The sequence below is a fragment of the Odocoileus virginianus genome, chromosome 7 (assembly GCF_023699985.2).
Source record: "Odocoileus virginianus isolate 20LAN1187 ecotype Illinois chromosome 7, Ovbor_1.2, whole genome shotgun sequence".
NCBI classification, from domain to species: domain Eukaryota; kingdom Metazoa; phylum Chordata; class Mammalia; order Artiodactyla; family Cervidae; genus Odocoileus; species Odocoileus virginianus.
The window spans coordinates 18,248,975-18,263,225 of NC_069680.1; the positions used below are offsets into that span (position 1 = coordinate 18,248,975).

The following is a 14,251-nucleotide window of genomic DNA, read 5'->3' on the forward strand; positions in this document are numbered from 1 at the left end:
AATCATGTCCAACTCTTTGTGATCCCATGAACTGCAGCATGCCAGGCTTCCCTGTCCATCACCAACTCCCAGGGTCCCCCCAAACCCATGTCCATTGAGTCGGTGATGCCATCTAACCATCTCATCCTCTGTCGTCCCCTTCTCCTCTTGCCCTTAATCTTTCCCAGCATCAGGGTCTTTTCAAATGAGTCAACTCTTCACATCAGGTGGCCAAAGTACTAGAGTTTCAGCTTCAACATCAGTCCTACCAATGAACACCCAGGACTGATCTCCTTTAGGATGGACTGGTTGGATCTCCTTAAAGTCCAAGTAACTCTCAAGAGCCTTCTCCAATACCACAGTTCAAAAGCATCAATTTTTCTGTGCTCAGCTTTCTTATAGTCCAACTCGCACATCCATACATGACTACTGGAAAAACCATAGCCTTGACTAGATGGACCTTTGTTGGCAAAGTAATGTCTCTGCTTTTTAATATGCTATCTAGGTTGGTCATAACTTTCCTTCCAAGGAGTAAGCATCTTTTAATTTCATGGCTGCAATCACCATCTGCAGTGATTTTGGAGCCCAGAAAAATAAAGTCAGCCACTGTTTCCACTGTTTCCCTGTCTATTTGCCATGAAGTGATGAGACCAGATGCCATGATCTTAGTTTTCTGAATGTTGAGCTTTAAGCCAACTTTTTCACTCTCCTCTTTTACTTTCATCAAGAGGCTCTTTAGTTCTTCTTCACTTTCTGCAGTGAGGGTGGTGTCATCTGCATGTCTACAGTCCATAGAGTGGCACCAAGTTGGACATGACTGAAGCAACTTCACACTCACCAACAAGGCTACTCACTGTCTTACTGTTCTCTTTGCCATCAAATGCTGTGGACCTGGTCAGGGGAATAGAATAGGGACTTGACACAAATGACAGTATTGGGAAAGATAACTATTCATCATGTTAGTTGGAAGTTGAAAGGATCAAAGAGAATTCTGCACTCATGGAAAAATACATTAAAACAAAACAACAGTAACAATAAAATATGAAAACTTAAATGTACTATGAAGTTTTGAATTTAGATTAAAAAAATTTACATATAGAAGTGTTAGGTAGGGAACACTTGCTTTGAGCAGAGTTCATGTGAGAAAGACCTGAAATTGTTGATTGGTTCCAACAATAGCATGTTTCTAAAAAGAACAAGAAGCTATTTTTAAAGAAAGAGAAAAAGGCATGTTAATTTAGAAGACTTAAGAGGGAAATTTCTACCATATTCCACAGTAATCAGATCACATCTAGAATATTGTGTTCACTTTACATTTTAAGAAGGGCATTGAAAAGCCAAATGCTGAAAACCATATTACATGAGAAAGTTTTGCCCTCCTTAGGAGACTATGTAAGCTCCTTGAGTATAGGACTGTGTTTCGTATCTCTTAAACATGAGACCCTGACCCTCTTCCCAGAACATTGGTATATTCCATAAATGTCTGGTACAAAATAATGAATGAAAAATTTGAATATTAGAATTGTTTATTTGAATATATTAGAAAAGTTTCAAACACATAAATTTAAAGCAGTTTTAGTGATATTAGAAGTATCATATTTAATTTTAATGGTCCACAAATGTCCCAAGAATAATGAACTATCTAACAATGTTATAAAGCTTTGGGGGAGAACACCATCTTAAAAAAAAGTGGTTCTTCTGCTAGATATATTCAAGGGTACTAGATAACCATCTATCAGAAAAGTAATAGTACTTTTGATCCCACTTTAAAGGGAAATTTGGACCAGGTAACATTCAGGATTCCTTTCAGCTCCGATAATGAGTTATTCCAATGAATCTGCTATGATCATTGATTTTCCAACATTCTGATTTTTGTGGTTTAACACACCATTCCAGGTGCATAGGAAAGCCAATTTATACCAGTCATGAGTCATCTATGGTGCATCAAACTGCCCTTTACATTTTAAAAATCCAAGTGATTGAAATTAGCTTTTTAAAATATTTCTATCATACCTACGTTCAGAAAAGATTGAAAACAAATAATACTGCATATTAATCTGTCACAGTGATTAGTCTGAGCATCATAAGTACCTTCCAATGGAGAATTAAATACATTATAGTAAGTAGATGTCTTATTTTACAAAAAATATTTTACAAAAGAACAGTTTTTAGAGTTTCTCATTAATGAACTGAAAATGAGTCCATTAGCTAATAGCAAAATAATAACATTTTCCTTAAAGGGAAAAATATTTTTAAAACATTGTTTAAGAGGAAAATGCCAATGTTTGAATCATTTATATCTCCAGGAAGATTTAAGTACCTCTTGAAAAACTTCAAAATTATTGTCACAAGCTACTTAAATGTTCAACATGAACTCCTTATACACTAAATGAAAAAGCTAACCAGATTATGTAGCATTTAGAATTTCTTAACCTAGAAGCGAGCATGTTGTGGTTCAGAATTGAAACTTGAGCTTTGTATTGATTCCCAGAATCAGGGAGGAAAAAAAAAAAATCTTTCTTTAGTAAATTAATTCTTAAGGGGGGAAAAAAGCTACTGAAGGATTGATCTGAGTTTTATTGTAACAAGAGCCTCTAGTCATGAATGACTGGCACACAAGCAGGAGTCGATGTGTCATTTCTATTGTAATCAGCTGCCTTTATATTTCCAGGCGTCAAGGTTGACTAGATCATACTGAGTGCCGCTTGGATATGAAAGTCATTCATTTGCTCTTCTTGAGAGCAGCACCACTATTTCTTTTGCAACTGAGGCCTCTAACTTGGGGAAGTAATATATTCTACAGTGTGACTGTAGGGGTATTCTATGTGGGTAAAAAAATTTTTTCATGTGCAGGTTTCACAATTTGAAATTATTTAGCTTCTCATTTTTGCTCTTTGAGGAGTAATATGTATTAAACACCCATTCTAGTGATCTAGCTTTTAAATGACCTTTTCAGTACTCATCCTTTGTTCATTTTGATTTGCTCAGATAAATTACAACCACCTGGCCTTTTGTATTAAAGAAGGTTACATACAAAATTGACCTTTCGATTCTTACTGAGAGAGCTAGGTTCATTGTATTTGAGATTAACTGCTGTTGCTGTTTTCTGGTTATGTCTTGAATAACTTTATTTGAGGAGGTAAAGCTTATTTCTTTTGCCTGTTTGTTCCAAACTACTTCTGACACCAGAAGAATGGACTGTCTGTGCAATACAAAAAGAAATTATGTTTAAAAAAAAAATCTGATTTTTTTGGATCCTATGATGCCTGATGATATGTATATGTTATTTCAATTTCTCTTAACCTTGATAAAACCAAAATTATCCTTTGGCCATCTGCTCCTTGCCAGCTTGCTTAATAAAACTCAGACTTCTTTCTTTTTGTTGAACACTTTAAGCTCACACTTAAAGCCTGAGGAACTCTGGAACTTTGCGTTTGCTCTTACCTCTGCCTGAAATGTTCTTTTTGGCTTTATTTGTTCTTGTTCCACTCACGTAATATTCCACTTGTTCCCCTGCATTTTGTGGTCTCTGTTTAGTTAGGGTGAGCTCTATGGCTATGGAAACATTTTATGTCTGGTCTGAGACATTGAAAAGTCCATGCAGGATTCACTAGTCTCTTTTCTGCCTTTACACTTAAGGAATCCCTGGGTTGAAATGGTAGAGTTTTAGCACTGGAGCATCTGTATTGCTAAGTTACCAAATGTGAAGTTACCTGGAGCTATAGAAAGTTTATGTGAGCCAGAAATACGCTTTTGGTGTTAAACTGAGTTTTGAGAATGCACACCTACTCTGACTGAGTATTCAAAGTTTCACGTCAAATGTGATTTCTGAAGAGACCTTCTGTAATCCTCCTGGTCTAAAGCACCTTCTGTCTCCTCTATCTTTCTCCCAACCCTTATATATTTTCTGTAGTGATTTTTTTCTTTAATATTTTCATTATTTGTTTATATATATATATATATATGCATATATATATATATATGTTGAACAAATAAGACTGTTATTTGCTGTTAACTATGCTTTTAAGTGTCCAGAGTAATCTTAAAAATTGTCAATAAGCATTTAAGTTTTTGACTTTTAGTTTTAATTATCAAAAAGTACAGACAGAACAAAATACTGCCTTACAAAACTGTTAAATTTTCTGTTGCTCATTAGGAAAGATGGTCTTGTATCAAGCAGTACCTGAGTAGTTGGCTCTTCTAGATGAATCCATTCTGCATGATTTCTTTCATCTGGACATGAGATCATCTTTGGCAAAGTCAAAATCAGTGATGCCATCTCTGTCAATGTAGAATTAAGAATCTGTATTTTAATTTTAAACTCGTCCAAAGTAACCTTCAAAAATTTTTTCAGTAGCTTTACATATCTTCAGGCTTTAACCCACTAAGAAACAGATAATTATCTGTTGCTTTCAAATCCAGGCTACTTGAATAATTCCTCCAGATCACAAGGTTCCCCAATTGTCACCTTCCATTCTCCCAGTAGATGATCTAGAGGGATCCCTGATATTTTTTTGCATTATATTTTGCATTGTATTATTTGCTCAGTTGTGTCCAACTCTTTGTGACCCCATGGACTGTAGCCCACCAGGTTCCTCTGTCCATGAGATTTCCCGGGCAAGAATACTGGAGTGGGTAGCCATTCCCTTCTGGGGGGTCTTGCCAACCCAGGGGTTGAATCAGAGTCTCCTGCATTGCAGGTGGATTCCTTACCATCTGAGCCACCAGGGAAACCAATGTTTTTTTAGTAGCATGGAAAGACTTGCTACATAGAAACAAAAGACTCACCTATCTGTTCCTAGACAAGTGTCTGGAACACAGTAGGAGCTCAGTAAAAGTTTTTTCACTGAATGAATGATCACAGTCAAATGTAGTCACCGAGTAAATCAAGAACTTCCTATCAAATTGTTCTAAGACTAGGCATTTATTTATTTAGATGGAGAGACGGAAGGGAAGGAATGAAAAATCTGCCTAAAATCTAACTCTAAACTCTTCAAGATTCAGCCTTTGGAACACCAAGTAAAGAAGAATTTCAGCATCTGCTTCTGTTCCTTAAGAAATTCCTTGACACGACAGTAACAGTTGACTGAGAATTGTTTTCTTTTTTAAGAGATATTTATTTGTTTTATTTTTCAGCTGTGTCAGGTCTTAGTTGTGGTTCATGGGCTCCAGAGGATACAGGTTCAGTTGTGGTGGGTGAGCTTACTTGCCCATGGCATGGGGGATCTTAGTTCCCCAATCAGGGATGGAATCTGCATCCCTTGCATTGGAAGGCAGATTCTTTACCACTGGACCACCACGGAAGTCCCTGAGAATTGTTTTCTTTTTTTTTTTTTTTTGACAGTTCTCAATTTTTTTTTTTTTTTAATTTTTTTTAATTTTTATTAGTTGGAGGCTAATTACTTTACATCATTACAGTAGTTTTTGTTATACATTGAAATGAATTAGCCATGGATTTACATGTATTCCCCATCCCAATCCCCCCTCCCACCTCCCTCTCCACCCGATCCCTCTGGGTCTTCCCAGTGCACCAGGCCCGAGCACTTGTCTCATGTACCCAACCTGGGCTGGTGATCTGTTTCACCCTAGATAATATACATGTTTCAATGCTGTTCTCTTGAAACATCCCACCCTCGCCTTCTCCCAGAGTCCACAGTCTGTTCTATACATCTGAGTCTCTTTTTCTGTTCTGCATATAGGGCCATCGTTACCATCTTTCTAAAGTCCATATATATGTGTTAGTATACTGTAGATTCAATGCAATCCCTATCAAACTACCAATGGTATTTTTCACAGAACTAGAACAAATAATTTCACAATTTGTATGGAAATACAAAAAACCTTGAATAGCCAAAGTAATCCTGAGAAAGAAGAATGGAACTGGAGGAATCAATCTGCCTGACTTCAGACTCTACTACAAAGCCACAGTCATCAAGACAGTATGGTACTGGCACAAAGACAGAAATATAGATCAATGGAACAGAATAGAAAGCCCAGAGATAAATCCACGAACCTATGGTCACCTTATCTTCGACAAAGGAGGCAAGGATATACAATGGAAAAAAGATAACCTCTTTAACAAGTGGTGCTGTGAAAACTGGTCAACCACCTGTAAAAGAATGAAACTAGAACACTTTCTAACACCATACACAAAAATAAACTCAAAATGGATTAAAGATCTAAATGTAAAACCAGAAACTATAAAACTCCTAGAGGAGAACATAGGCAAAACACTCTCCAACATAAATCACAGCAGGATCCTCTATGACCCACATCCCAGAATACTGGAAATAAAAGCAAAAATAAACAAATGGGACCTAATGAAACTTAAAAGCTTTTGCACAACAAAGGAAACTATAAGCAAGGTGAAAAGACAGCCCTCAGATTGGGAGAAAATAATAGCAAATGAAGCAACAGACAAAGGATTAATCTCAAAAATATACAAGCAACTCCTCCAGCTCAACTCCAGAAAAATAAATGACCCAATCCAAAAATGGGCCAAAGAACTCAACAGACATTTCTCCAAGGAAGACATACAGATGGCTAATAAACACATGAAAAGATGCTCAACATCACTCATTATCAGAGAAATGCAAATCAAAACCACAATGAGGTACCATTATACGCCAGTCAGGATGGCTGCTATCCAAAAGTCTACAAGCAATAAATGCTGGAGAGGGTGTGGAGAAAAGGGAACCCTCTTACACTGTTGGTGGGAATGCAAATTAGTACAGCCACTATGGAAAACAGTGTGGAGATTTCTTAAAAAGCTGGAAATAGAACTGCCATATGACCCAGCAATCCCACTTCTGGGCATACACACCAAGGAAACCAGATCTGAAAGAGACACGTGCACCCCAGTGTTCATTGCAGCACTGTTTATAATAGCCAGGACATGGAAGCAACCCAGATGCCCATCAGCAGACGAATGGATGAGGAAGCTGTGGTACATATACACCATGGAATATTACTCAGCCATTAAGAAGAATTCATTTGAATCAGTTCTAATGAGATGGATGAAACTGGAGCCCATTATACAGAGCGAAGTAAGCCAGAAAGATAAAGACCATTACAGTATACTAACACATATATATGAAGAATTGTTTTCTTATTGCTACTGCATGAAGAGATGTGCTGCATGATGTAACAGCTATGCTTGTTTTCTCATCAGTGAATTATATAAGACATGTTGCCATGTGTAAGATAAAAGCAAGTATACACAAGTACATCATCTGCATAATCAAAATTTTGCATGGAATATCAGCTATATACTAAGTTACAGATGATTTTCTTCTGAAAAAGTGTTCACAAGATGGACTTCTCCTTTAGTGTAGTCAACAGACACACAGTTGATGAAAACCAGCAATTGACAATGCTGGAACATGTGTAAGTATTTCATTTAGACTAGAGAGAAATGATGAACCTACTCATTCTTTCCTAATTTACTTAAAAATATTAAGAGAATTGTTGGCAAATGCTAGCAGTTTCTGGAGTGGGTGTGGTAGTTTGGTAGGGATGGTGGGGCTAGTGAGTTTTACTTTTCTCTGTTCACTATACATCACAAACAGCTTGATCTCTCTAAACAAAGGGTTTGACCAAAATCTATCCAATGATATGAAGCTTAACTTATTTGATAAGCAACTTTGTAGGGTGCTGGAAGATACAGCTTTTATATTAAGAAACGTTCCGTTCTTTTAATATTAAACCTACTTTCCATGAGGACTTGTAGTGATTGACATGTGCAGACAATTGTCGGATGTTCTTTCCATTTTCTTGGCTTCAAACTTCAGTTGGGAAGAATTGTGCCATCTAAGAAATATGGTTTTGGTTTCCATGATGTTTAATTAATAATGTATAACCATGAATACATGAGGATAAGGAAGATCTGTTATACTGTCTTTCCTTTGACATTGCCTAAATTAACCTAAACAAAGCCAGCTCAGACTTAAATGCCCATACTCACAAAAGTTGAGTATCTTTTTTTTTAATATCTTTAATTCCTATCAGTAGAAAGCTGACTCTTTGAGACCCCATGGACTGTAGCCTGCCAGGCTCCTCTGTCCGTAGAATTCTCCAGACAAGAATACTGTAGTGGGTAGCCAGCTGTTCCCTTCCCTAGGGGATCTTCCCAACCCAGGGATTGAACCTAGGTCTCCTGCATTGCAGGTGGATTCTTTACCATCTGAACAACCAGGGAAGCCCTTTAAGACCTTATTGTATGCAAATAATGGTGATGCTATCAGCCACATAGTTTGTGCCTCTCCTTGATAATATTGAAAATTTTTAGAGTTCTGTGAGATTTATTTCACATGGAAGTTATGACATCATAAAATCAGTATGAATAGATGATACCTTTAGAGTCAAGATAATTCACTACAGAGTATAGGTGACATTGCACATGCAACTGCATAAACCCCAAAGGTTGAAAACACTAAGCTAGACGAAGGGAAGAAACAAAAGGAAACTTGAGAAACATGTTTGAACTTCAAACCCATTCTGCACTTAAGAAGTTCTTATTTAGCAAATAGGGATGTGTAGGGAATTTTAAAGTTTTCTTGCTTGCTTTTATAATTTACTCCATCCTGTTTTATTTTTAAGCATGAATATATATTGATAGATTTGTTTGTTAAAAGAATTTAAGAAAACAGTGGAGTTACATTTTGATTCTAATAGAGGGCCAATTAGTTTCTAAAGACAGTAGTAAGTTAAATTATTGAATCTGGTGAAATTGGAAAATAATTAATAAAAGTGTCATCTTTTAGTGCGAGATTCGTAGATTCATAGATTTTTCTAGTGCTCATCTATTTACCCATTATAGGTCTATATAGTCTGTAGGTTAAAAAGCTCTGGACCAGAGGATTTATAGGTCCCTTTTAAGTCTAAACTCTGTGATGGGTATCTTTTATTCATATCAGTGAAATGCTCAATATCATTCAGATGACAACAAAGAGGGCAATATTTAATCTTTATCTTGACATTTTATTTTATTTTAAGGGCTTCCCTGTAAACTCAGACAGTCAAGAATCTGCCTGCCCTGCAGAAAACCCAGGTTCGATCCCTGGGTCAGGAAGATCCCCTGGAGAAGGGAATGGCAACTCACTCCAGTATTCTTGCCTGGAGAATTCCATGGACAGACCATGTAGTTGCAAAGAGTTGGACACGACTGAGCAACTAACACTTTGACATTTTATATAAGAGTTTTAGTTTTGAGTTTCAGTTACTTTGAATTATATATATAATTTTAGGAATAGTCACACATATACTTTCACACATATATTGACATGAGTATGTTTTATACTGATATAATCTCTTGGCATTTTAGAGGAAATATTGAACTTTATATTTTGGAAGATTTAGAAAAATTTGCCATTTCTCCTATCTTCCTCTCTCTGGTAGTAGGCTTGATGACAGTAAAGGTCAGTTTTGTTTCTGGCACATTACTGCTCAAAAAACAAACCTGCATACCTGAACCACCTACCTTGAATGTCTGCTATGACCATTTGACAGTTGAGGACATTTTACTTTAAAATAATGAAGAAAAACTGGGTAAACTTGTAGCTTGCAGATTTAGATATAAAAATGATCGGATTATCATGCTTTCCTAATTCATTGATGTACTATCCTTTCACTAAAAAAAAAACTGATCTTTTGATTATACTTTATGTTGTGTTTGTGTTAATAATAGAAATAATTTTTCATGAAATGTTGCTTTATTTCTAATTCAAGCTCGTTGTTCATTTTAGTATGTAAGCTCAAAAATAATGACTAAAGAATTTTGATTGCTCCTTTTATATCTTTCCAAATCTCTGAAATAATTTCTAATAAAATATTAATGCATTATGATGACTTTATGGCAGTTTTCCTTATAATATTTACAGTATGGTAATAAAGTGAATGAAGAGAGGTAATAAACCTAGTGGTGATTTGTTGGGTCCACAGAATTGACCCATTCTACAAAAATGAATATCCACTTACTTTTGAGCATAAGGCATACATTGTAGAATATCAGCGTGATTGTGTTAGTTGCTCAGTCGTGTCTGGCTCTTTATGATCCCATGGACTGTAGCCCACCAAGCTCCTCTGTCTGTGGAATTTTCCAGGCAAGAATACTGGAGTGGATTGCCATTCCCTTCTCCAGGGGATCTTCCCAACCAGATATCAAACCCAAGTCTTCCCGCATTGCAGACAGATTCTTGACTGACTGAGCCACCAGGAAAGCAGAATATCAGAGAACATATACTTTTAAAAGCTTCTTCATAATTCAGTTCAGTTCAGTTCAGTCGCTCAGTCATGTCCGACTCTTTGCGACCCCATGAACCGCAGCACGCCAGGCCTCCCTGTCCATCCCCAACTCCTGGAGTTTACCGAAACTCATGTCCATTGAGTCGGTGATGCCATCCAACCGTCTCATCCTCTGTCGTCCCCTTCTCCTCCTGCCCTCAATCTTTCCCAGCATCAGAGCCTTTTCAAATGATTAAAATCAGTTTAATCAAAACTTGCCTTCAGTCACATTCAGATGATACAGACTTTTATACTGTAAGTCACTCATTCATTGCCCATTCATCAAATACTATTGACTACAAACTAAGTCCTGAGTGAAATAAACAACAGAAATGAATTTTTGCCTTAAAGATTTCAGGAAAGCATGAAGGTTTGAGGAAATAGTGCCACACTAATATCATAAATAACTTGTAGGTGAGATGATTACTTCACACCTGGGATGGAGTGGAAGGGCATTTGGAGGTGTTGGGGGAGGCTAAATAGAACCTGAATACAGGAGGCAGGCAATAGGAAGACAACTGGAAACAAGTTGGTTACTGTTTTGTTTTGTTTTGTTTTGTTAGTGTGTGTGTTTTTAAAGATTATTATTCTAAATCCATTAGGGTTTTAGCTTTAGGGGTGATTGGAAAAGTCATTAACATGAACTTTGGGGATTGATATATTTGTAGTAGTATTAGTGTGTGGAAGCATTTCATATATACATTTGATAGAATCAATGACTGTTCTCAGTTGCCATCTTTAAGCATGGATTTTCATATTATTTTTAATTTCATGGTTTGTTTTGTAAGAGATTTTGAATAATAAAGCAACTATTATACATAACGAACATGGTGTTATGAGCATGATCCATAATTTTAAAATGTCCTTCACCATAGTGTTTACGGCAACATGATTATAATCTATTGCATTATGATCAGTTTGTTCTTTTGGCCTTTTCTTTCTGCTGAATAATTGGCAACTGCAGATTAGTTATAAAATAGATCATCTGTTATATGGCTTCTTATCTGTATACAAAATGTCAAACTTCATTTTATATAAAAATCACAACCACTAAATAATTTTTGAAAGTTCTTATGGAAGTACTCCATTTCCTCGCAATTTTTAGGTTGAGTTTTTATCATTCTTAGTCACAAATGGCAGGAAGCAGTTCCAAATTAAATTCATTTTTACCACAATCATGACATTTTCCAACTGTCTCATAAATTTGCAACATTTGTTAAAAGGGAGACTAATAGAGCAAAATGTGTCACTAGTGCCGAAGAAAACGGGCTTGTGGTAATTAGAGTGCCATCTTTAAAGACAAAATTAGGGCTTGAAATTTTAACATAATAATTGTACCAATGAACTGTTACTGAGTTCTCACAATGTGCCAGAATCTGTGTTGAGCAGTGCAAATGCATTAAGTATTAGCAAAACTTCTAATAGTATTCCTCTTCCTGTTTAATAGAGAGAATAAGCCTTAGAAAGGTCTATGTAATTTAATGATGGTGCAGTAGGTAGTGGGTGGAGAAACTGGGAATCAAAACAAGTTCTCTCAGGGCTAGTTGTAGGTGTAGACACTATTGATAGCCCAATTTTGCTATGAGAAAATGTGAGGTTTACAGAGGTCTAAATAATTCAGAGAGGTCTAAATAGTACCTTACACAGCTACAAAGTAGAAAACCAGGTGTTCAAACACAGATTCTTCTAATTCGAGAGTCTAAATTGCCTGTCAATATCATCATTAAATTTCCAGGAAATTTGAGTTGTGAGAATAAAATTTGAATTGTTTATGTCTCTTTTGTTCTGACACAGAAGGGGCAAAATTCAAGAAGTAATGCCTATAGATGTTAACTGGCAAAAGAAAGGACAGTTGTTAAGGACACCGCTGAGAGCCAGGAATTTAGTAGCGTGACGAATCCCACTTTGTTCCATATTATTATTTTAGGGCCATCCTATCAAAGCCAGAGTGTTTTAGGATAAAATTTTTTACTCCCTCTGTTTCCCTGGTTGGAACCATTGGATTAGGTTTCCCAAAGTCAGAAACTTGGTGCCCTAGTCAAAGTCCTCGAACTCGTCCTCTGTTACGTGACCCAGAGTGAATTAATTTGGCTAATTCCCTGTTTGTAAACTTTACACTGTCTTGTGTTCTAATTATTTTAATTTCACCGTATCTTGTTTTACAAACTTCAGTGTTATGGTCCTGGGCAAGAACAGTGTCTTTCCTCTTTGCAAAGAGTACTGTAATAACATTCAATTCTTAAAAACTGATGAAAACTCAATGCTCAGAAGACAAACTGGAATCTTTTAAAATACCTTTTTGTCCTACTAGTCCATGTTTTTAAATGAATAAAACTATCAATCACTAGTTTTTCTTTATTATGAGTGTAGGAGGTGGTCACAATAATACATTATTTTTCAGAGAAATCTATTCTTTGTTAAAGATAGTGAATTTAGAGTAATCATAGATTTACATTACAATCTGTGGGACTGAGTTCTCATTAAATATATTTTGTAGAGCTTTTACTTTTAGGTGTAGCAAAAAGGCAAGGTGAAGAAACAGAAATTGTTTATTTTTTTAAAGAATCAGTTATAGGAGATGGCATTTACAAGCTAAGGGAAACTAGTAAAACTGAAGAAACTTTAATACAAATGTTAGAAAATTGCATTAATCCAAACTAGAATTTATAGTTTTCTCATGAGAATTATTATATTAACTGTAACAGAGGCAGTTTGTGTATTCCTGTGTGTATATCTGTGTGTGCATTTATGTTTTACGAGATAAAAAGAGTATGGTGTCTTCTACACTTAGCAGCCATAGGTATTTGGAGTAACATTATGTTTGCATTTTGCATAGACACCGTATTCAGATCAATTGGCCACTCCTATCGAAAGAGACACAATAAGATTCTCTTGGCCAGCAGCTGTATTTTTAATAGTGCAAGTCTGAGTTTATATTAAAGTGAATAATTTTGGTGATTTAGATCACATTTGCTTTTTACTCTGAATATGTTTTTAATATGTCTTCATTATGTATCTTCTTCTAAAAATACATACAATTTAAGACCTTGAACTCTAGTTAGGTAATGGTTGCATTATTTCTGTCCCATATTTGCAAGTGAATGTTCTTTCTTCAATAATAAAAGCAAGGCCTTAAATTATGTTTGAGATGCTCATTACATGAACACTGTCACTGCAGTGTCACAAGTGTTAAAATAAAAATATTAAATAATCAAGTTCCATTAGTTGTTGGTTTTTGTTCCTTCATCATGAGAAAGGGAACTTTATGAATGATGCATCACAGTGCTCTGTACATTTACATTCAAAGACCAGTTGTTAATGTTTTAAGTTACTGCCAGTGAATCTTTAGAAATCTCTGTGAACAATGAAGCCATTCATTGTGTTCAAGGGTTTTGTCTTTCTTCAGTGATATGATTTTCTTCTCATTTGAAAGAGTGTTTAATTGCATTGCTCATCTACTTTTAATATTTAATAATAATTTTATTAGCTGTGTCGAATGAGGAGGGCAAGATTTGCAATATCTAGTACTGGTCATCAATTTTTTCTTATCATGACTTAATGAATATTATAATTACAAGAGGAGACAGAAATATAAATTAGCTGGGTACTTGGTTGGGACTTGTTGGTTTATTGGTTTTTGTTTGGGCAAAGCCAAAAAGAGACACAAAGAGAAGAAACAAATATCTGAGAGTGTTTTAAGCCCTGGCACACATTTTTGCAACCTACTAATAATTTTCATTTAAATAATAAACACCATGGCTTTGAATAAAGTTAAAAACATTGACAGTAAAAATTCCTGCTGGTGCTGTAGCAATTGACAGGGGGGATCTTGATGACTTACAAGACTGGGTCTTGGCGGGTGTATGTTCCTTTAATCTCTATTAATGCATTTTGACAACTTTTCATTCTCTTTTCTCAATCATTTGTACTGCTGTTTGCTTTCAGCTTGGACAAAGACATGAGTTATTTTGAGTGGAAAGACTTGGCATAC

General features: G+C 35.8%; 1 protein-coding gene across 1 annotated transcript in view; it reads left to right on the forward strand.

Annotated features, from left to right (window-relative positions):
• ATRNL1 (attractin like 1) overlaps positions 1-14,251 on the forward strand; it is a 751,710-nt gene that overhangs the window by 477,671 nt on the left and 259,788 nt on the right. The gene's annotated exons all lie outside the window — the stretch shown is intronic.